We start from the raw sequence: 24,421 nt of genomic DNA on the forward strand, positions 1-24,421 counted from the left end.
CGGGGATTAAGGAGTGCACCTGTCATGATGAGCACTGGGTGATGTATGGAATTGTTGAGTCACTGTATTGTACTATATGTTAACTAATTAGAATTAAAAGCTTTTTAAAAGGAGTTTATTTAAGCATATTTTTGATATTTTGTTTTAAATAATGCTTCAGTGTATGTCTTGGAATATACTTCCCTGTGAACATGTGAATGGGATAAATTCTTAGTAGAGGAATTGTTGAGTTGATGGGAATGTATATTTAAAATTGAGATAGATATTGACAAATTGTCCTTTAAAAATGTGCCAGTTTATTGTCTTATCAGCAATTTGGGAGGGCTTATTTTTTGTCCTTGCCCGATATCCATGAATTTTGCAATCAAATAGGTAAAAATAGTACTTTCTTATGATTTTAATATGTATTTATCTTACTCTGAAGGAGTCTGAGAATTTTTTCACATGTTTAAAGATCATTTATCTACAAAATTGTTTTTTAAATATTCTTTGACCATTTTCATTTTGATCTTTTTTACTCTTTTTCTTATTGATTTGTAGAAGAGTTTATATGTGCTCAGATTATTAATTTGAGCATAATAGATGTTGCAACTATTTGTTTCATGTTGTTTTATAGCATTTAACACTAAGTCTTTACTTTAACTATTTTTTGACAATGGAGAAACTTTTAATTTTTATGTATTAGAACTTATGACTCTTTTATGAATTCTAACTTTGGTTCATACACAGAAATGCATTGTCTACTCCAAAGCTAGAAAACTATTTTCTCTCATAGTTTGGTGAATTTATTTGCATTAAAATATGAGAGCCATTTGAAATTTTGTTTTGGTGTAAGAAATAAAGAAGTAAGAATTTTGTTTCCAGAGTTCTTTACAGGGTCAGAACCATTAATTGATTCTTTATCCCACTGAATAAACAGGTGCAGTTTCCTTAGCAGATTTCCAAAAGGTAAAATAGTGCCAAGTAGTCAAATGAAGTTGACTTAGTCATGTTACCATTTATTTATGCAGATTGAAAGCATTTTCAGCTTTTTATAAAATGTCTTCTTTCTCTCCCAGGAATGATCCACCCCCATCCTGTTGGCAATTAACCAAATCATAGTGCTCTTGAGAATGGAAACAACTTATGCAATTATAGGCATACCTTGTTTTATTCCACTTTACTTTATTGTGCTTTGCAGATATTCCATGTTTTACAATTCAAAGACCTACAGCAACCCTGAGTTGAACAAGTCGATCAGCACCATTTTTCCAACAGCATTTGCTTGCTTTGTGTCCCTGTGTCACATTTTGCTAATTCCAGCAATATTTCAAACTTTTCATTATTATTATATTTGCTATGGTGATCTATTATCAGTGATTATGACGTGCTGAAAGCTCAGATGACAACATCTTTTAGCAATAAGGTACTTTTAAATTTAGGTATGTATTATTATTTTATTTTTTATTCAAATCCAATTAATTAACATATAGTGTATTATTAGTTTCAGAAGTAGAGTTCAGTGATTCATCAGTCTTATAAAACACCCAAGTATTATATAAGTGCCCTCCTTAATGTCCATCACCCAGTTACCCCATTCCCCCATTCCCCTTCCCCTCTAGCAACCCTCACTTTGTTTCCTAAGATTAAGAGTCTCTTATGATTTGTCTCCCTCTCTGATTTCGTCTTGTTTTATTTTTCCCTCCCTGCCCCTATGATCTTCTGTTTTGTTTCTTAAATTCCACATGTGAGTGAGATCATATGATAACTGTATATATTTTTTTATATACAATACTATTGTACACTTACTAGAATACAGGACACTGTGAACATAACTTTTACATGTACTGGGAAACCACAAAACTGCATTTGACTCATTTTATTTCAATATTCACTTTACTGTGGTGGTCTAAAACTGAACCTGCAATATCTCTGAGGCATGCCTGTGAGTGGTTATTTATAGCTAAGCTGACATCTGCACCGTAGTCTTCATACATCGCTGGATCCGTTTCAAATGTGCTCTTGGCCTTTATCTTTTTATTGCAAAGAAAATTAGGCAAACAGGATATTTATCTTCATTTTAAACCATAACAAAATCTATAACCAGTATGGTCTTTACCTCAGTTAGGTAGTGCTTGTAAACATCTCTGTGTGATCTTTCTCACCCAGGCCACAACAGTGCAAGTGAGAACTATTGTGGAGGGCTGCTTTGCTTCTAAAATGTCTCCTGATGATCTCCTGTTGGTATTCTCTTCCTGTCAATCCTTCTCCTCCCTTTATATGTGGGCTGGACCTAGTAATTGTTTCTAATGAATAGTGTGTGGCAGAAGTGATGGGATATTACTTATGAGATTAAAGTATAAAATCTTCTGAGATAAGGCAAAATGTCCTTCTGGCATTCTCTTTCTCTTGCTATAATGTCTTGCTCACCTTGATGAAGCAATCTGCTATCTTGGAAAGATCCATGTGGCAAGGAAATAAAGGCAGCCCCCAGCCAAATCTTATAAGGAACCAAATGCTGCCCACAACCACATGAGTGAGCCTGGAAGAGGATCTTTTCCCAGTTGAGCCTTGAGATGAGGGTAACTCTAGCCAACACCTTGATTTCAATCTTGAGAGTGACCTGAAGCAGAGAATCTAGTTAAACTAAAACCAGATTCCTGATCTACAAAAGTTGACATAATAAATATTTTAAAACACTAGGTTTTGAGGTAATTAGATGTGCAGCAATGGATAACTAATACAACAAATAAGAAGTTGGGTAATAATATTAAATAATGTCATTAATACTAATAATATTAGAGTATTAAGATTATATTAACAATGATACAGAAGAATATGTTTTGTAATAATATTATAATATTAGAAAGCTAATAATACTAGTAAGTTTCATATGGGGAAATCATTATTCTAAGAATTTTGAATATGTTACTCTACTTAATCTTAACCCATGAGAGAGTTAATACACTATCTGCCTTTTACAGTTGAGGAAACAGAGGTATTGAGATATACAGAAACAAGATTTGAATCCAAAGCCAGGACTTTGAACTGCGTTATAAGACTGCAAGGACAAAGAAAACAGCCTCTATCTGCCAGAACCACTGGGTTTCCAAGTATTATTATGGTCTTTCCTTTCCATAGCAGGGTTCTGCTTTCATCATGCTGAGGTTTGACTTGATCTTGGCCTTGACCTAGAGATACAGTAACCTCACTCTAAGCTGCCTTGGGGTGTGTTTCACCAGGCACAGGCTATGGATGAAATAGACATCTCTTAAGTGTGTGGATCAATGCATGATGGCATATTCCATCTTTGCCACTGAGATAACCTTTGGTATTATTCCTACGGTTGGTAGTGAGGAAAGAGTGTGAGAGTTGGTGATGCGTTGAGTCTACAAACATTAGAGGCAGGTTGCCTCCAGCACAGGGGGATTTACTCAACTATGCTTCCTTAAACGATTTCCTCGCATTGTTTTAACTCTAGGCTCTGCTTAGGACAGAAGAATACATGACAGTAATTTATCATTTTGCATTTTTACTCCATTGTCACTATGGAAGAAGATAATGGCTGCAATTTCAGATTCAGATTCAGATTCAGATTCAATTTCAATTTCTTCTCTGTATCTCTGAGATACAGAGAAAATGTTTTTTTCATGTAAACGATGCTTTTCTTACCATGTGCTATTTGTGGGGGTATAACTGAGAAAATCCTCTATGAAGGAAAATTTTACAGTATATATATCAAAATTGCTAATGCACAGACCTTTTGATCTAGCAATTCTACTTCAAATAATTTATTTTACAGAGAAATTTACAGGTGAGAAATGACAATATTTTTGAGAGCAAAAAATTAGAAGCAACTTAATTGCCAATCAGTAAGAAGCTGATTAAATAACATGGTATATTGATCTTTATAAGTGAATTTAATGCAACTAAAACAAAATAAAACAAAGGGATCTCTTCATATGTGGATTTGGAATTATCTCTAAAATGTATTGAGTAAAAAAATTAAGGAGAATAGGTACTAAATTTGTGTTAATAAAAACAGATTTTATATGTAGGATGGTTTTAAAGTGTGCAGACAAATTCCTTGACAGTCTTCCCTTGAAAAGATGGAGCCCAATTCTTCTTTCTTTGGACATGGGACTATAGTAGCTACTTGCTTGTATAACCATAAAATATTTTTAGACTGATATTTGAGACACTGTGAACTTTGAGCACCTCTAGGAGAGAGAATTTGGTCACTGGGCACAGGATCAGAGGATATATTCCTCCTGTATATATTATTTGTGCTTCTTGATTTTTAACCATGTGAGTGATTACCTGTTTAAAAATAAAATTAACAAATGTTAATATAGGGACTCTATTTAATAAATAAAATAAAGTGGTATATCCCATTTTTTATTTCCAGTTTTACTTATAAATGCCTACAGGTGGTTCACAGACTTAGAACAGACTGACTAAATGCTTCTGATGAAATGAGAATGGAAGAATGTTGGTAGAGACCATCTGGGGGAGAGATGGTTGGAAAACACAATAATCACTTGTTCTTAAATTCAAATAAAGAGGGAAGAGGGCTACCACAGGAGGAGGAAGGACTACTGGAAACAGTGATGGAGGGATGGTCTTATCTTGCCAGGTGTTGGTCACTCGGAAGTGGGCAGTAGTCCAGCAAAGGAGAGGCTCTCGAGTTGGAGTGGCAGGCAAACGTGACTCCCTGGCACACCAGAGGTGAAGCTTCCTGACGGGCGGGTCCCCCTCAGAGGCTGGGTGGGAGGCACTGAGCTTGGGTGACTGGACTGAGTACTCATGCCACTGTGGAGAAGCTGACAGGCAAAATGTAGAGGGAAGAGTGATGACACATATATTCCGCATCAGGGGTAGCAACAAGCTATTAAGGAACAGATTTGCTTTCTGTTCTTTTTTTCTGCTAGACACACATAGTCCATTTGCTTTGCAAAGCAATTTTAGAATGTTGTTTATGGTAAGATGTAAGGTGCCTTATGGCACCCTCCCCCAAAAAAATCTCTCTCAAATTCATGTGTGGATTTAAAGCTATTCCAGTCCTAGAACTTTGTATTCAATTTTAGAGGTAAATTTTCCTCCATTTGTGATATTGTAACAGGGATATCTTCCTCGTAGGCTTGTTGAGTGGATTTAATGGAATAAAGTTGAGGGCTGGAATCATCCGACCTTCCCTCCACAACCCTGACACCCAGGGCTCCTCTCCTTCAAGGGGTCCCCTGCCACCCACGCTCACCTTGCCTACTTTCCAGCATAACAATCTCCATGTGCAGTCTTGCAGACTGCCCACCACTGTGTGAAGGAAGTTTAGAATGCAAATCCTATTCAATTTAGGGAAATTGGGGGGCTTCTTCACAGGGGAGCCAGGTGATGGTCCACACAGCTAACCCCAGTTTGCATAACTACTAAGGAGCAGAGCCACAGTGCAAACCCAGGCTTCTGCTCTTCTACTCCTTGTCTCTCTGCTGCCCTGGATGAGGGCATCTGAAGGTTACCTAGGCATTTGCAAAAATAACTGAAAGACCTTCCCTTATGATTGCCCTTAGCTGTGTTTCTCTGTGGAGGCATCATAGTGAAATGGATTAAGCATTTATGCTTTGGAATTAAATGTCTAGGTTCAAGGTCAAGTTCCATCATTTACTAGTTTTATAACATTGGGCAAGTGCCTTAACTTCTCTGTGCCTCTATTTCTTTATCTTTAAAATGGGATCAGAGGGTCACAGTGAGGAGTGAATGAAGTAACACGTGGGAAGTCTTACAACAGTGCTTGGTACATGGTCAGTATTCAATTAATGATAACTTGGTTTCTTTTTATAATATAGTTCATAATAGGAATTCATAAACACCATCTCATTAATACTGATAATACCTCTATGGGTACACAATTAAAACTGAATTTTATGCTTACAAAACTGTGGTTTAAACTTGCCCTAGTTAATAATGATAATAAGGAAGACTGGTTGCTTGCTTATTATGTACTTGGTACTTCACACATATTGACCTATTCAGTCCACACATATTTATGAGAGAAATGACATTTTTATCCCCATTTTACAGGGGGAAAATGGAGACAAGTGTGTTAAATGTTTTAGTCAAGGTCACATAGCTAGTGAGTATCATAGCCAGAATTCAAACCTTCTCAGTCTGGATTCAGAGACCCGGCCACACTACCTGACCTCCCATGTGCATACACTGTAAGAGTCAAAGCGGACCCTACCACACAGATCTAGCAATTCCAATGTCAGAATAGTCAGTAAGCTTCCATGTGGGGTCCAAAAGAGAATTAACTATCATGACTCTCTGCATTCATGTTCCTATTCTATGAGGCTTTACTGAGTGATTAGACACTAATAACTAAATTTGATTAACTGTACCAGAATAATAACTTAGTAAAACCCTGGATTTCACTCTGTCAGACAAGTTTTAGGAAAGTACTGAAGGCCAAAAACAAGCGGTATTTATGACAAATTCTACTATTACTGGGATTTTATATTCTTTATAGCTCAGATGTGTTCTGTGGAGATATAATAAAAAAGTTTCTAATATAAATTTGCAGTTCTTTCTTCACTCTAAACTTGTTATAACAAACCTTTAGAGAACACAGACATTCTAGACTAAGAGATGTCATCCATGGAAGTTGTTTAAACATCTGAACAAATGATGATTAAACAAATAAATATTAAAATTATTTTATATGTAAAAATCTGAACCATGATCTCAAACACTGTAAGTGAATTGTAGATACCCATTAAATTTAATCATGAATACACACACACACACACACACACACACACACACACACACACCTCTGTACACATACATACTTACACTCTGGTGTATATATATATATATATATATATTTATAAATCAGTCCAACACTTTTCCCCCCTTTTTAGTGTATCATGCTCGGGAGTGGCCAGGGTGCACACTTGCAGCTGATCCAGTCATAGCATGTCCCTCCTTCTGCACCCAATAATTGTCCCAAGTGGGGAGCCCGTGATGGAAGCTGGCCAATCAGAATCTACCATAGGGCTTTTCAAACAAAACTGGGAAAAAAGAAGCTTCCTTTCCTTCTTGTTTATGGAACTGTTAGGGTATGAGCTCAGATGTTATTTCTTAAAAGCTGAGGTTAGAGCTCACGAGGAAGCCAGACAAGCCAATACAGCATGCAGAAAGACATGATGGGGGCGGTAGGGTGCGAGTGCATTCTGGTGACATTCAAATCCCCAGTTATAGACTTCTTTAAGGCCAGTATAACTCTGCCCCTCTCAAATTTGGCTCAGTGAATTCCTCCCTTTATGCTTATTTTAGTTCCTGTTAAGATTCAGGAACGTGCTTCCTATAAATACAGAGGATGATGCAAATGCTGTACTTGATAGTGTTGGGGAGAGTTCTCACATTCACTGAGGCTGGGGTGTAACCGTTTTTTTTTTTAATTGGATGGTAATTTGGTAGTATCTACCAAAATTTGCACCTAAAATTTATAATGGCAAAACCTCTTGACCCGGAAATTCCATATTTAAGAATCTCTACTATAGAAATATTAGCATGGCTGATAAGGAATATATGAAAAAGATGTTTACTGAAACATTTTTGTACTTGCCTTCAATCAGAGACTGTTGAAAACAAGTCATGGCCTGCCTATCATGGAACGTTCTGCAGATAAGGAAATAAGAAGTAGCCTGCATATGTGGAAGGATGCCCATAATGTATTATTGAAGGAAAATGAAATTGCAAAAGTATAATCCCATTTTGGTAACAACAAGCGAAAGTCAAATGAGTGTACATATGTGCATGAAGAAAGAGCTGCACGAACACAGTTGAGAATGAGGAAAGGGACCACTTAGAGCTTTAATGTTTTACTTTATAGATTTCTATCTTATTTGTTCTCTTTCAACTTGTATGTATTACTTTGTTAATTATTAAAAACAATTTAAAAAGGAAGATAGTTTTATCTACTTTATCAGGCTCTTTTCTTTCTTTCTTTTTTTGTAAAGATTTTATTTATTTATTTATTTGACAGAGAGAGTGAGACAGCACAAGCAGGGGGAGCAGGAGAAGGAGAGGGAGAAGCAGGCTCCTGGCCAAGCAGGGAGCCTGATGTGGGACTCGATCCCAGGACCCTGGGATCACGACCCAAGCCAAAGGCAGACACTTAATCATCTGAGCCACCCAGGCACCCTGTCAGGCTCTTTTCTTAGAAGAAACACTCCTTAGGAAAGGTAGAAGGGCATCAGCTGGGCAGAGACCTCAGGGTGAGACTTTGGCTCCACCTCTGACATGCTTTGTGACGTGGATTGAACAGATCCAACTCTCTGGCTTTGTTCACTCATCTGAAAACTGGGGGATTAGACCTATATGGGCATGAACATCCCCCTCAGTTGTAACAATGTATGAACACCCATCTACTTTTTAGGCTTTATAATATGTACAAACAGAATTCTGAGGATACAATAACATTTGGAAGATTTATACGTTAAAAAGGATGTATAAGAATTAAATATACATTAAGTATGGCATACTGACCAATATTTTAAACCAAAAAATTTTAATCTTTCTCTTTTCTCTGAAGAAAGATTGTAGTGAAATGATTACTGCATTAACTTTTATGTGAAATTAAAGCCCATAATACCTGTACTTGCCTTATATTTTGAGATCTCCCTACATGGGTAAAATTTCTGAAAAAGAAGGATGGTCAAGTCCCTGGTACCCCAGGAAAGTGCGTGGTAGCTATCTAACAAGACAGGGCTCCCAATCTACCAGGAGATCCCAGTGCACTGGGAGTAGAGCCCTATTCTCTGACATTTGTTTAGGTTAATCAAGGCTAAGAAGCTGGTCATAGGCAAACTGAATCAAGACAACAGACGTTTCTTTGGCCCTGTACCTCCTCTGCACCACCCCCAGGCAATGTGAATACACTTAGACAGAGCACACCTTCTCCAGTTAAACTCAACTCCCGCCTTCTCCCGCCTTATCTAGTCACTTCACACATTACCCTGTCTGTCGAGACGTAGAAGTCATGTGGGTTTTTTAACTTCTAATTAAGTGTTAAGATCACCTGTAGAATAACAGCACAGATGGGGAAGGGGAAGAGGAGACACAGTAGCAGTTTTTCATGCTTAGTCATAAGAACAAGTAAATGCAATGACCTTGGGTCTTATTCAAATGCATAATCCTTTTGAAACAAATTTAACAATCTTGGACCAGGTTATAAAGCTGCTGCACATACAGCTTTTCACCCATTTACTTTTCCTTTTCATGCATTGTCATTGTAAAGTCAGTACTTTTCTAAGTAGGACACCATGCTAGAACAAATACTAATTTTATCAGATAAATAACTTTCTTAGGATCCCTGCTTATTTTTATAGGCAACTATTTACAAGTTGGTGTCACCCACTAGACAATGAAATTCTTGACGTCAGAGTCTTGCCATCACACCTAGTTCAAGGCTAGCATCTGGAAGAATCCAAAAAGCCTTGTTGAGTAACCTAATGAAGAAATAGTACCTGGCTAATTCTAAATTTGAACCACGAAAGAATCCAGTGACTGGCATATAATTTAAACTAGTCATTTTTGTTCACAATCTGAGGTAGATTGAAATTTCTAGGAAGCAAATTTCCACAAAGGCAAGGATTTTTGTCATTTTGTTCACCGGTGTATCCCAAGTGCTGAGGAATGACCTATCCCCATCCTTACTCCCACACACAGCTTCCTGACTATTACCAACATGACTTTACTATTCCATTGCTTTCATTAGCATGACTTTCCCAATCCAGGAGACTCTTGCCCAGGCACATAACTTGGCTGTTCATGATGTGAACTTCCAGAAAGACCTATGAACAATAGGAAACACAGCACTTAACTGATGAATATTCTTTGGATTTCTTCAAAGATTTTTCACCTTGCTCTTCCCACAAATTCCAAACTGTTATATCCTGATCCTTATCCAATCCTAAGCAAGCCTCCTCCTCCCATTGAAATACCTGCCTTAAACCAAACTACTGATTCTCAGTAAATCCTGACCTTGCGTTCCTCATTAGAGACACCACTGCAGCTTGATTCAGCTGATAATGCCACTTATAAATAAATTCAATAAACTCAGCTTGGTCTTGTCAGCAGATTGTGTTGTTAATATTTTGGGGAGCCAGCTTTCAACATACCTAGCCTAAGGTACAGAGTAGGCACTGAATAAATATTTGTTGAATGAACGAGTGAATGCTATATAATGGTACATGAAGGGATTTTAAAAGCCTGATTAAGCCTAAATCCAAATGAGTCAGTCCCTGTAAATCCCCACTGAAAGCATGACTAATCTAGTAGAGACACATTATGCCATAAGCATTGACATGTTACAGGGTGGCTCGTCGCCAAAATTGGCATATTTACCATATCCTTTTTATTTTAAATTACTTTTTTAGAGTTTGAGCCAAATAGTGCGAATCAATTGTTCTTGAAAGAGCAGTGGATGAGTGTTTTCTGACCCACGCTTCCTTAAGAGTGACTGAGGTGACATGGTGGGATACTAGTTTATTCATTATTTGAAAATGTTTGTTGATTTACTTCAGGTTTTTGCAGGAGACATTTTGATTAGCTTTACCACTTTTTTTCTAGGAAAAACAAGTTTTCCTGGAAGATTTTCTAAGCTCAAAAAAAGGTCTTCTTTGTTTTATCTTTAAGGCATCCAGATGACAGTGTGAAGCCAACTTACCTGATTTTATTTTTTTTATTTTATTTTTTTTAGTAACTCCCAGTTGTAACTCAACCCATAGCTGCATGCAGTCAACTAGTAGATCTCTCAACTAAATGTATGATTTAATAGAGGGGAAAGAAAAAGAGGCTAAGGCCACTTTATTTTATCTTTTTAAAGATTTTATCTGTTTATTTTTTGTGTGTGAGAGAAAGAGTGTGCGTATGTGCGAGCTCGGGAGGCAGGGAGCGGCAGAGGGAGAAGCTGACTCCCCGCTGAGCAGGGACCCTGCCCCCCATGGGGAACTCCATCTGAGGACACTGGGATCATGACCTGAGCCAGAAGCAGATGTTTAACCCACTGAGCCACCCAGGTGCCCAAAACCATTTTATAATAAAGAATTTAAATATGGGAAAGTTCCGCTGCCCGTTCAACTGGAATAGCACTAAGGAGCAGTACTTAAAAATAATTTCAGAAAAGGTAAGATTACGTGCCAAGTTCAAATTGTAGTATTAACCCCAAGTAGGAGCAAGCTCTTTGGCTTTTCCAGTATACTAACATAAGACCGTCAGATTTTCTTTTTATTTTTAATTTTTATTTTTTTAAAGATTTTATTTATTTATCTGAGAGAGAGAGTGAGTGAGAGAGCACACAGGCAGAGGGAGAGGGAGAAGCAGACTCCCCTGCTAAGCAGGGAACCCAATGATGCAGGGCTCTCGACCTGAGCTGAAGGCAGGCGCTTAATGACTGAGCCACCCAGGCACTCCTGTTTTTATTTTTTAAATTATTTTGGGGTTTTTGCTTGTGTGATTTAGATATTATTTGCAGAATGTATAAAACCCCAGGAGTTTAATCGAAATATAATTCAAACTTGTGTTTTGCTTTCTTTCTCACAAGTTTATTCGAAACTAAAATACAAAATAACATGAGAACAATTTTTCTTTTTCCTTTCTTCAAAGGAACAATAAATACCCTGGTATTTATCAGGAGTCTGAAAAAGATTTTAACAATTAAGTATGTTTTGGGAGGCGGCGATAGAAGGAAGATGACTTAGGTCAAGATTATTTGCTGAAGCTCCTGGAAATTATATAATTATAGTCTTCCCTGGGCAAAGATTAGGGTAACGGATCTGTTACAACTCCATTACCAAAACTGTAAAATAGCGTCCGTGTCTCTGAAAAGAGGTGGAGTTGGGACATCAACACTAAGCTGGACAAATTCCCAAGAGCCCAATCTCCAGGCAGATTCCAGGAACTGCTCATGTTTCCCGGCCTCCAGAGAAACCCAACTCTCTAGAAACAATTGATATTTCTAGAATTTACGGAAAAGTATACAGCCAAATAATTTTATCTGTGCTTACTCAAACAGTACAGTTTTGACAAGAAATCTCTGACCTGGGTTCTGAACCCAATATATGTTTTGGCAACTGAAGGGGAGTAGAGTTTGTCACCGAAAATATTTTTGACTTTTTGGCATATGCATTATTTTTGAGCTGATTATTTTAAAGAAACTACAGACACAAGAGAAGCTCTGAAAACAAAGTGAAAGTTACCTTTTGTAAGGGAAATCTACATTTATAAAGGAAATTTATGTTAGCAACGGGACCTGTACCAGAAAGATAGCTGTTACCAGAGATCACTTTTGCATCTGAGAGACCTACTTACCTGGCCAGGCAAACTTTGTTTGACAAACATTTCCTCTTTCACCTGCCAGGTGAATTGCATTCCCTTCTTTAAAGCCCCAGACCCTATCCCTTTCCTTAGCTCAGGATGGTATACAAGCTTCAATTATCTGGCTGTCTTTTGAATCTCATATCTTTGTAGGGCTTCCACAGGTAATTAAAATTGTTTCTTTCTTCTGCTAATGTGTCTTTTATTACAGGGAAGTCTCAGCCAAGAGCTCAGAAAAGTAGAGAACTATTTTTTCTCCCCCACAATAGATACTTTTGTTTCTGAGATTTTCTGCAAAAAGCATGGAAGATGGAACCTGCATCTTGAAAAATATTTTCTATAAATCATTGTAGTAGTCATAACCTAGAAGAAAACTTCAGGGGACAAGCAAAAGCATTCAGCTAACTTTGTGGCTACAAGCAAATTAAGCCTGCAGATCACTTTTGCAAGACAAAAACATTATTAAATTATTAGTTGCTTTGGAACTGCCCATACTGGGCTAAGGACTAAGCTGCCTCAAAATTTCCTATGAATCTCTGACAGCTATTATTATGTAAATATCCTTAGAATTTATGGGAGCTCTACAGGGGGACAGTGAAAACTCAAACTTGGTTTCTACTACTATTAAAGAAAAATGATTGAAATGAACAAATTATCCCCCCTTCCCCACCAGCTTAAAGTAAAACATGGTCACAAGTCACCGTGAAAAGTTGATTTCAAATAGAATTAAGTCACTAACTCCCAGCATACACTTTTAAACCTCTAGAAATTACAATCAGAATGAAGATTCTTTTGCTGTTAATTTTAGTTATTTGATGGGTTACAGTCATCTTCAATTATTTGAGAGTGAGAGATGAAGAAGGGAAAAAATATGCCATTGCTCCTATGGGATATATTTAACAATCTCTCCTCTTTCTCCTCTCAAAAAAAAAAAAAAGTAAGAAAAGAAAAAATAGAAAAGGAAAAATATCACTAGATATTGTGAAAGGATTTCAATCTAAAATGGAACTAGAGGTTATGAAATGGAGAATCACACGTGCAACCTCAGGAAAACAAAACTTAAGAACTGAAAGACTAATTTCCCATAAATGCCTGACTTCCGGAAAACCAGATTTTATCTCCTGACCAATGAACATCCACCAGGAATCTCTCCCCATCCTCAAGCCAATGAATTTACTGCTTGGACTCTGGCTGGACTTCTGTCTTTACACTCTTGCCCCCAAAATACAGTTCACCTCAAACCGATGGACTCACCTATAGATTGTAATCATTTGCATTTCCCAAATTACAGTTCCTCTGCTACTCCAAAATGAACTCAATTTTTTGTAGTTTGAGTTGCCTTAGTTTACCTCTTTATTTAGTTTGGCAAGATAGATGGAATAGAACGATATGACATTGATGTAAGACATTTTGTAGGGAAAATACAGATTCTGAGTTGAACAATTCTGTAAGCGGACCTACAAAATATGACAAATGATGGTGTCTTTAAGTTGGATAGTTTACAATGGGAAAAATGTTAACATGCCTCTCTGTGGTGGATCTTACAAGATCTAGTTAAAATGGACAATGAGATTCATAGTAAGATTCAGATAGAATTACAATTTAATCAGCACATGTTTTGTAATTTATTTCTACTACATTTCAGAGGAGTTGTAAGACAGAAATAATCTTGAAAAGCTCTGTAATCTTTATATCTGAAATCTCACCCTCAGATAAAAACTTGGAGGAGGAACACTCCATTTGGTATTCTAGCTCCATCACTAATGGGCTAAGACCATAAGCAAGATATTTGACATTTCTGGGTCCCTTTTCAACCACCATGATGCTGTGGCTCTTACCTTCTACTCATCCTTTGGCACCTACCAAGATTCCATTTACACCAGCACCTGAGAGCCGCCTCACCTAGAGGGCTCTGTGCCCCCAGCTTAATCTCATGTTATCAACTGTGGTCTACTTCCAGGCTGAAAGAATAGAATGTGTCGCTAAATTTGGTTGCTAAAAGTGATGTCAACTTTTTCATCGGCAATCTTCTATATCAGCAATTCTCAAAACTTTCTGGTTTTCAGACTCTATTTACACAAAAATTATTAGGGATCCCCCAAATCTTTGGTTATATGGGTTATATCTATCAAAATTTACCTTACTGAAAATTAAAACTGAGAACATTTCCCTCCAGTTTTATTGAGAAATGATAGCCATACATCACTGGGTAAGCATGATGGTTTGATTTACCTATATCGTGAGATGATTACTGTAACAGGTTCCGCTAATATCCATCTTCTCATGTAAAGTAAAAAGACAAGAAAGAAGAAGAGACAAAAAGGAGAAAGGTTTTTTTCTCCTTGTGATGAGAACCTAGAATTTACTCTCTTAATGACTTTCCCACATAGCAGCACTAGCTCTAGACATCATGTTGTCCATTACATCCCCAGTACTTCTGTAGTTTGTAACTTGAAGTTTGTACCCTTTGACTTGCTTCTTCCAATTCCTCCTCCCCAGCTGAGAACTTTAAATATTCAGTATTTATTAATTTGGTTCTTAAAAGCCTATTATATAAATAATATATGTTTTATGAAAAATCGCTTCCTAATTCAAAAAAATTTAGTGAGAAGAGTGTAAAAGATTTTTACAAATCTCTGTAACGTCTGGCTCAATATATGACAGCTGGATTCTCATAGCTGCTTCTTCATTTAGTCTGTTGCAATATCACATACGTAGCTCCTAGAAAACCCCACTATAAACTCATGGAAGAATGAGAGTGAAAAAGAAACTAACTTCCTAGTATCTTTATGAAAATGCTTTTGATCTCTCAGTACTTCTGAATGAGTTTTGGAGGGCCCTAGGAGTCCCAGACTTCACTTTGTGACTGTTGTTCTATATGATGGAGTAGCTGGTCTAAATTGTAAGGCTATATTATATATAAAATATATGTTTTTATATAATATATATATTTATATATTGTATATAATATAATAAAATATATAAATATATTATATATTAAATAATTATATATTATTATACATTAAATATATAATATATTATATAATATATTCACTTATATATTTGTATATATTAATATTATATGATATATAAATAATATAAAATTATATATTATAAAATATATATTACATATAAAATACATACTTATATATGCATATATTATATAATATATAAGACATATATTATATAGTATATATGCACATATTATATATAAAATATATATTATATATAATCATATAATTATATTAATTTTGAATGAAGGCTGTCAGCAAAAATTTTTATTTTTTCTGAATTGATCCTTAGAATAACCATGAAAATAAGACCTAACTCTCATAAAGAATTTCCTTATATCAGGCACTGTGCTAAGAGCTTTGCAAATGTTGTTTCATTTAATCCTCAAAACAACCCTAGAAGACAGTGCCACCAATATTATTTACCATTTAGCAAGTGAGGAGATGGGCCTTGGAAAGCATAACTCGCCAAGGTTACACCAGTAGTGGACTACTGACTTGGCCTTTGAGCTTCGGCAGTCTGACTTCAGACCACACAAGATCCTAATTAAGGCACCTAATTCCCCTTCAAAAGAGATTGCTCAGCACTGAAATAATTATCTCGTGTAATTGTCACAAAATTTCATGAGGATGACTTCATATTCCTCATTTAACAGATGAACAACAGACTAAGTTTGCACAGTGGGCTTCGGGCAAGACCAGGACATGCAATATGTTTACCTATGCTCATTCTGTGTCACTAGTCACTGATCTCCAGAAATAATCTGGGTATGATCCAGAGACTGTTCAAGGCAGTTCACAGGTGGGGAGCACAGGGGAGGGAAGAGAAAATATTAGCACTCATTTTTCTCTTTATTTTAAAAATGAGAAAAAAATTGGCTTTTTCAATATCTAGTACATAGACTGACACCTGTCCTTCATTGAGCCATAACTGAGCACTTAAGATGTGGAAAGTGTCCTGAGGAAAGAATGGGTAGTCCTTGACCGAGGATTTTTCCTCTCAGTGCAGATGATGAATGCCCAGTCAAGAGGCTTTACAGATTCAATATTTTTTATTTTGAATAAAATAATACTTACAGAATAGACAGTAGTGTACAAAGATTCCTGTGAGAAACAAAACAAAACAGCAGACTGAATCAGATACTAATAATTCAGGCATAAATATACAAGAAAATGGCACAGCTGACATTTTTCCTAGATTTATTACTAGTTTTTTGTTAGCAACACCACACAATTTTTTTTTAAAGTCTATTTAAACAATACTGGAAATAAGTTGGCCAAAATATTTGAAATTATCAAAAGAATAGTTGGACTATGGATTTTCGTTCACCATTGTAGTGATGAATCCTGAGAAGTGAATATTGTGCAAAAAATGATAACACGAAGCTGTCATGGTTAGCAAGACATTATAAAATATCATCTATTTCATCTTTAAAATGGTTCTTCTGTAATTTTATTTTTAGTGTACATTTTATAATATATTCAATACATTAATAGAGTAGTAGAAGATTATAGTTCATTAGTAATATACACACATATTCAGTAATTTTCTATTCATAGAAGACCTTGATCAAAATGGTTTGGAGAATCCTGCACTATGTTTTACTACCTCTAATGGTGCTTATCTCTATAATAAAGCTCCAAACATTTCCCAGCTCTAGTATCCTATAATTTTAATTTCCTGTCAAGTATATTGAGTTTTTAATTATGGGTCTGAATGAAGAATGGGAGAAAAACCCAAAATTCTATCTAACTCTACGGGTTATTGTAACACAGAGTAACACAGGAAATTATTTTCTTTTGAGAGTTAATACACTCAGAACATGGCTTGACAAATGTTAAGTGCTCAGTACATGTTAACTGATGGTTAAGTGACATGTTACCACTTACCACTAGATGACATTTGTTGTGTTATGGCTGCCTATTATCCCATTTCATCTTTTTTGCTTGTTTAATAACACCCTAAATTTCCCATGTAAGCCATCCTTTCCCAGTGCACAGTCATAAAGCTCAGGGAAGAGCGTGTTATCCATGCCTAAGTCAAGTGGGCATTATACCAACCTGCCCACGTGACTCAACTCAGGTCATTGAGAAGCTGGAATTCTACTGCATGTGCATTTGGAAGGTTGTAGGGCTGCAGTGGCCGGCAGATGTTGTGATACCACATGGATCCTGCTCTCGGAGCTAATGAAGAAAAGAAGGGCAGAAGAATGGAAAAAGACTCCAACCAACATGACAGTAAAATCACTACCATGTAATTTCTTTATTATTCAATATTACTTACGCTTAAGGGCAAGTGTATTCTCAAGACTTCTCTTCATAAATGAGCCAAAATTGACTAACATTAAGCTCTTTAAGAAAGTAAGTTTTTTTCCCTTTGAGATTCAGGTCATTATTTGAAGTGGCAATAGTCTTTCAGTCCTGGCAAGATAATTCTGGGACATGAAGTCTTTCATTGGCCTGGAGAAGGAAGGGAGTTTTGGTGTGATTTGGTTGGATATTATATCTCTTATTACTCACATGAACAGTAACTATAAGCTTCTACATTGCTCTCCAAGGGGAAGAAAGGGTAAGGAAATCATATTTCAAACTAAATCTGAAGCAAAAAACAACCGAAAAGCTAAGGCACAAGCAGAACAATAGAGAAATCAAGCATAGTCTTTTATATTTTCAAATGTTCGGAACTCTATTAACTAGAATGTTCTACTAATCTGCATATATGCAGAACCAGGTGCAGTAATTACTACTTTATGTAATAACAGTCCTGAACCACTACTGTAAGACCCCAACAAGTTATCAGGCTTACTTTGGTTCTGATGGCTTCGGTTTAAACATTCCTGACTTCATATCCTAATAATATATTCATACAAAGTGATATCTGCTCTTTGATATTTCCAGCATAGCCATAGGAAAAAATGGAAAGAATAAAAGGACTAGGGTAGGCAGATGGGATTGATGAGTGTGAAGAAATAGCACAGAACTCTTGGGTGTATGCAACCTATTTAGACACAGCTTGAGATGATGACAGTGTTTTTCTTTTTTTTTTTTTTTCCTGGAGGACAAAGATACACAAAGAATTACCAGGTGCTGGTAGAAGAGGTGTGAAGCAAGCTGTGAAAATAGCACATTTACAGGGGGCTGTTGTGATGTGCAATCTTAATTAAGCACATTTTCTGCCTTTATGAAGTAAGAGCCAGATCCACTGTTATTATCACAGTTGAACAATCTTTTGGAAAACCTAGAACAAATGAAATACATCGAAGTCATTTATGATCAAAACAAAGCCATCTCATTAAGAGAATGCTTATTTTCTCTAGTGGGGTTTCCTTTTCTTTGTCAATATTTGTTATTCCAATCAGGTAATTAAATGATGGTAGTAGTATCCCAGAGTAAATACACTGTGTTAACTTTACCAGTTAGGTGGTAATTTAGTTAATGTTCCACATAAATAAATCAGTTTCATACTCCGATTGCGAAGTATAGTTATGTCTATCAGCACTTACCATGTTATGTTGTAATTATTTGTTACATTTCTCTTTCTCTCTCTCCTACTGGACCATGAATACCTTGAGGCATACACTTTTTCATTATAAGAAGAAACACCGGGTGTTTAATTATGTGCCAGATTCTGTTTTAAGTGTCAGATCAATTATTTAGTTTAAACTTCACAAAGCTTTATAATATGGGTACTGTTAGCATTTTCATTTTAGCAATAAGGAAATTTGAACTCAGGGACGTTAACTTGCTTGAGTTCACAAAGAAAGTAAAAACTAGTAGACCTAAGAAATGACCTCAAGCAGCTTGATCTGAGTGATCTTGCTCTTAATCCTTATGCTGTTCAGCTATGAAGGCTCTGGGTTGATTACAACCAAGAATGTTACATGAGTCAATATTCACGGCTCGCACCGCAGCGCATCAGAGCCCTGCTTAGGCGCCCGATTAGAGTGCAGGGAGCTGGGTCAGGCAGTCGCTGGGGCACCCGTGCCTGGAAAGCGCCGGAGCGCTCTGGAGAAGCCTGGACAGACCCGCTCCCCAGCAGCCAGGTGCGAGGGGCCGGAGCTAAAGTGAGAGTCCGGGCGTCCTCGAGCGCCTGGGCCACGGTGGCGGCCCTGGGAGCAGAGGTGGAGCAACCCCGTTACGCTAAAGATGAAAGGCTGGGGCTGTCTGGCCCTGCTTCTGGGGGCCCTGCTGGGAACTGCCTGGGCCCGGAGGAACCAGGATCTACACTGTGGAGCTTGCAGGGCTCTGGTGGCTGAACTAGAGTGGGAAATAGCCCAGGTGGATCCCAAGAAGACCATTCAGATGGGCTCTTTCCGAATTAATCCGGATGGCAGCCAGCCAGTGGTGGAGGTGCCTTATGCTCGCTCAGGGGCCCACCTCACAGAGCTGCTAGAGGAGGTATGTGACCAGATGAAGGAGTATGGGGAACAGATTGACCCTTCCACTCACCGCAAGAACTACATACGTGTAGTGGGCCGGAGTGGAGAATCCAGTGAACTGGACCTACAGGGAATCCAGATTGATACGGACATCAGTACGGAGTGGTACTCTCAAGTTTGCGTGTAAGAGCATTGTGAAGGAATGTGAGGACGAACTCACTGAATTCTTTTCACGAGAGGCTGACAATGTTAAAAGCAAACTTTGTAGTAAGCGAACAGATCTATGTGACCATACCCTGCACATATCGCATGATGAGCTATGAACCACCGGAGCGGCCCAGACTGACAGGCTAGATGGATCATCCCCAGGAGGGGAAGAGGCTGGCAATGCCTTTTATATTATGTTTTTACTGAAATGAACTGAAAAATTGTGAAACCAAAAAAAAAAAAAAAAAAAAGAGTCTGTGCTGAGAATGTTCACCAAGGCTCTTATGTCTGTTAACTCATTTTTATAACCCTATAAAGTAAATACTAATATTATACTTATTTTATAGGACAGGAAACAAAGAGATGTGACAGAGCAAGGATTTTCAGCCACTTACCATTGTATGACATGCTACTATCACATGATTAGAACCTATAAAAAGTTGGTCCTATCTCTGAAACAGCAGGAGTATAAAGCGTCTCTGGGGTATTTAAGGAAGCGGCCCTCAGTGAGTTTCTCCTATGTAATTGAACATGAACCGTGCTCTTGCCATCAGTTATCACATCTAATCTTCACTAGACCCCAATGGGAAAGACATCCGCCTCTGCATTTACAGTTGAGGCTCAGAGGGAGTTGAGTTGAGCACTGTTTAGCTGAGTTTCTTGGCAAATAAGTGAAAGAGGGAAATGGATGTGATATTCATTGCCTGATAAAAGGAAGTACACCTGAAAAAAAATTTTTTTTTGTCCCTGGATTCAAAAAGCATACCTTTAAAATAAATGTTTTCTCTCCCAATCCTTACCAGGTTTAGGGATAGTTCAGAGGGGTGACAATTCAAAAATACTTGAGACTCAGCTCTTAACTGGTTTTATAATTCTGACTCAAAGGCTCCCGAGGTCCCTCTCTTCATGGAACCTGGGCAACTCAAATACTTTGTCATCCGTTACTCTTCTTCTAAAGTCATTTTGTGGTCTTATTGTTAGGTCTCATTCATTCATTCATTCATTCATTCAATAATTATTAACTGAGCATCAGCCATATAAGAGGGAATGTGCCAGGTGCTGGGGATAAAAAAAACAAAGTGAACATGCATAGTGCTGTTCTCTTGGAATTTATAGCTTGACACTAGCCAATAGATGGGCAGAAGGATATTTGTGTAACATTTTTCTGCCTCACCCAAGTTCTACTTGTATTTTGTGCTCAAATCCAAGCATTGCTTGTTTATATTTCAATGAGTAGAAACAAGAGAAAACTGTCTTTACCTCCCCAGCACCTAGCACAGTGTCCAGCAGATAGTAGACACATGATTAATGTTTGCTGAGGAAGCAGAGTGGCTTGGTAGGAAGGGAGAGAGAATCAGAAGGGAGGAAGGAAAAAATAAAGACTGGAAGGACTAAAGAAGATGGCAGAAAAGGAAGGCATCTGGGTATTCTGGTTAGGTGAAAACTGGAGGGTAAGAATCTCCCAGTCTGACTGGAGTGTAAAATCATCTCAAGGAAAGTGAAAAACGGGAGAAAAACATGGAAAGATAGCTTGAGCCAGCTTCTGGACTCTCTTAATGAAAGATTGAGGAATTTGTTTTTAAAGCAGAAGCTGGGGAACTACTGAAAGTTTATAAGCAGGCTTATAAAATGATTGAAATTCTGCTTTGGGAAAATTAATCTTCAACTTTGCTAGCAAAGACATCTGTTTCGTCAGTGATGCATCCCAAGCCCCCAGCAGAGTGCCTACCATATACTAAGCACTTCATAAATTTGCTGTGGAATGAATAGAAGATGCATATGCTCTAGAAAATAGCCATGGAGTTAGGAAGGTTGGCAATTTCTCCTGATAATATATTTTACCAAATCCTTGCTCAGACACAAGGCTACTTCCAATACCTCTGCATTGGATAGGTAAAATTGTCATGGTCTTCCTCATTCAAAGAAAGAACTTAAAAATATATGTGGGATGGTCAGAAATGAGACAAAGGAAATATAAATTTAAGAAATATAATTCTATTTAATTTATATTACCCTGAAAGATTTTGACACTACTTGTAAATTCATCACTTGAAGTTTTCAGAAAGATTCATGTGAAACACAAAACATTTCTCTTAAAGGACAAAGTTTATTTTCAGAAAGAACTCTATAAACTTGGGCCTAGGATCTAATGGATTCTCACACAGGAACGGGTGTGAGTGCCAACACACCTGACTCTTGGTTTTCTTCAATCCTTTGATCATGTCCTGTGATCACTGTCCTGTGACTTTATTCCAAGTAATTTTGTTTTGACAACTTTCCATGTTCTAACACAGGGACTTCATTAGCTGGGCTAATTTAGTGATTCACTTTTTTCCCTTCTACTTCAACAAGTATCACAAGTGATGTCCAAATTTGGGACATATTCCCATGGAGATATCAGTGCTTATGTACAATTCTCAAAGTATAACTTAAGATGTCACCTGTTTTTTTTCTCTTTCAGGAAAGCCTATCTGCAGTGAACTAAATGTGTTTCCCCCAAATTCACCTGTTGAAGCCTGAATCCCTAAAATTAGGAGGATTAAGAGATGAGCCTTTTGGAGGATAATTAGGCCGTGAAGGTGGAGCCTCCGTAGATAGAATTAGTACCCTTACAAGGAAAGACAGGAGAAATACCTTCTCTCTCTGAGCCATGTGAGGATATAGCCACAAGGTGGACCTTCGCTAGGCATTGAATCTGCTGGCTCCTTGATTTTGAACTTCCCAGCAAACAAAACCATGAGAAATAAGTCCTTATTGTTACGCCTCTCAGTGTACAGTGTTTGTTAGGAAAGCTAGAGGTAAGACACATTTACTAATGAATTTTAGTGGGAATAACATTATAGGAATAAACTTGAATAATTTCTAATTATAAGAAATTCCTCTAAAATTTGATAATTTTTTACTAGTAACAAATTACAACACACTGATGTGAGGAAAATGTGATGAGAACAGTTAATCTAACTCACATAATGTGTTAGTCCCAGGTTCTTTAGAGAATCAGAAGTAATAGGTTATATACAGATTTACAGAAATAGATTTATTATGAGGGACATTATGGGGCTCACATGATTATGGAGGCTGAGAAGCTCCTTGATCTGCCATCTTCAAGGTAGAGGCCCAGGAAAGTCATTGGTATAGTTCTAGTCCAGACCCAAAGACCTGAGAACTAGAGGAGCCAATGGAGTAAATCCCAGTTGGAGTTGGGAGGCCTGAGGACCAGGAGCACCAATATCCTAGTGTAGGAGAAGATGGATGTCCCAGCTCAAGCATAGAGCAGATTCATTCCTCCTCCTCCTTCTTGTTCTATTCAGGCTCTCAGTGGATTGAATAATGCCCACCAACATTGGTGAACGTGAGTTACTTTACTTAGTCTACTGATTCAAATGCGAATCTCTTCCAGAAACACCCGCACAGGCAAACCCAGAAATAATGTTTTACCAGCTGTCTAGGCATCCCTTAGTGTCAGGTTGACACATAAAATTAACCATCACATATAAAAATTAAGATACATGAAGATTTAAAAATTCCAGTATAAAAATGGTATCATAATATTTTCAATTTTATTGATCTTTTCAAAAGCCATTTTTAGGGCTTTATTAACTTGTCAATTTCTACTTCATTTCTTTTTGCTTTCATCTTTGCTATTTCCTTTTTTTTTTTTTTTAACTTCCTTTGGCTTTAATTTGTTCTTGCTTTTAAAAAAATAGATTTCATTTTTATTTTTTTAGAGCAGTTCTTTGTTCACAGCAAAACTAAGCAGAAGATACAGAGATTTCCCATATATGCCATGCCCTCACATATGAATAGCCTCTCCAATATTAGCATCCCCACCAGAGTGATATCTTTGTTATAACTGATGAACCTACATTGACACATCATTATTACTCAGAGTCCATAGGTTACATTAGAGTTCACTCTTCATGTTGTATATTCTATGAATTTGGACAAATGTTTGACATGTATCTATCAGTATAGTATCAAACAGAAAAGTTTCACTGTTCTAAAAATCCTCCTGCTCTGCTAATTCAATTGAATTCAATTCCTTTCTATCCCTCTACCCTTACCACTGGCAACCAGGAATCTTTCATTGCATCCATAGTTTGCTTTTTCCAGAATGCTATATAGTTGAAATCATACAATGTGTAGCCTTTTCAGATTGACTTTAATATTCATTTAAGTTTCCTCCATGTCTTTCTATGGCTCAGTAGTTCATTTCTTTTTAGTGCTGAATAATATTTCATTGTCTGGATGTACCAGTTATTTAACCCATTCACTTATTCAAGGATATTTTGGTTGCTTCTAAGTTTGGGCATTTATGGATAAAGCTGCTATGGATAAACATCTGTTGTTACGTATGTGTAGGTTTCTGTGCAGATATAAGTTTTCAACTCCTTTGAGTAAATACCAAAGAGTGCAATTGCTGGATTATAAGATAAGATTGTGTTAAATTTTGTGAAAAACTTCTAA

General features: G+C 37.1%; 1 pseudogene; it reads left to right on the forward strand.

The window, feature by feature from the left end:
- Positions 1-19,295: 19,295 nt before the first annotated feature.
- Positions 19,296-20,070, forward strand: LOC116643198 (annotated as a pseudogene).
- The last annotated feature ends 4,351 nt before the right edge of the window (positions 20,071-24,421 follow it).

Source organism: Phoca vitulina, unplaced genomic scaffold (assembly GCF_004348235.1).
Source record: "Phoca vitulina isolate PV1807 unplaced genomic scaffold, GSC_HSeal_1.0 scaffold25, whole genome shotgun sequence".
Taxonomy (NCBI): domain Eukaryota; kingdom Metazoa; phylum Chordata; class Mammalia; order Carnivora; family Phocidae; genus Phoca; species Phoca vitulina.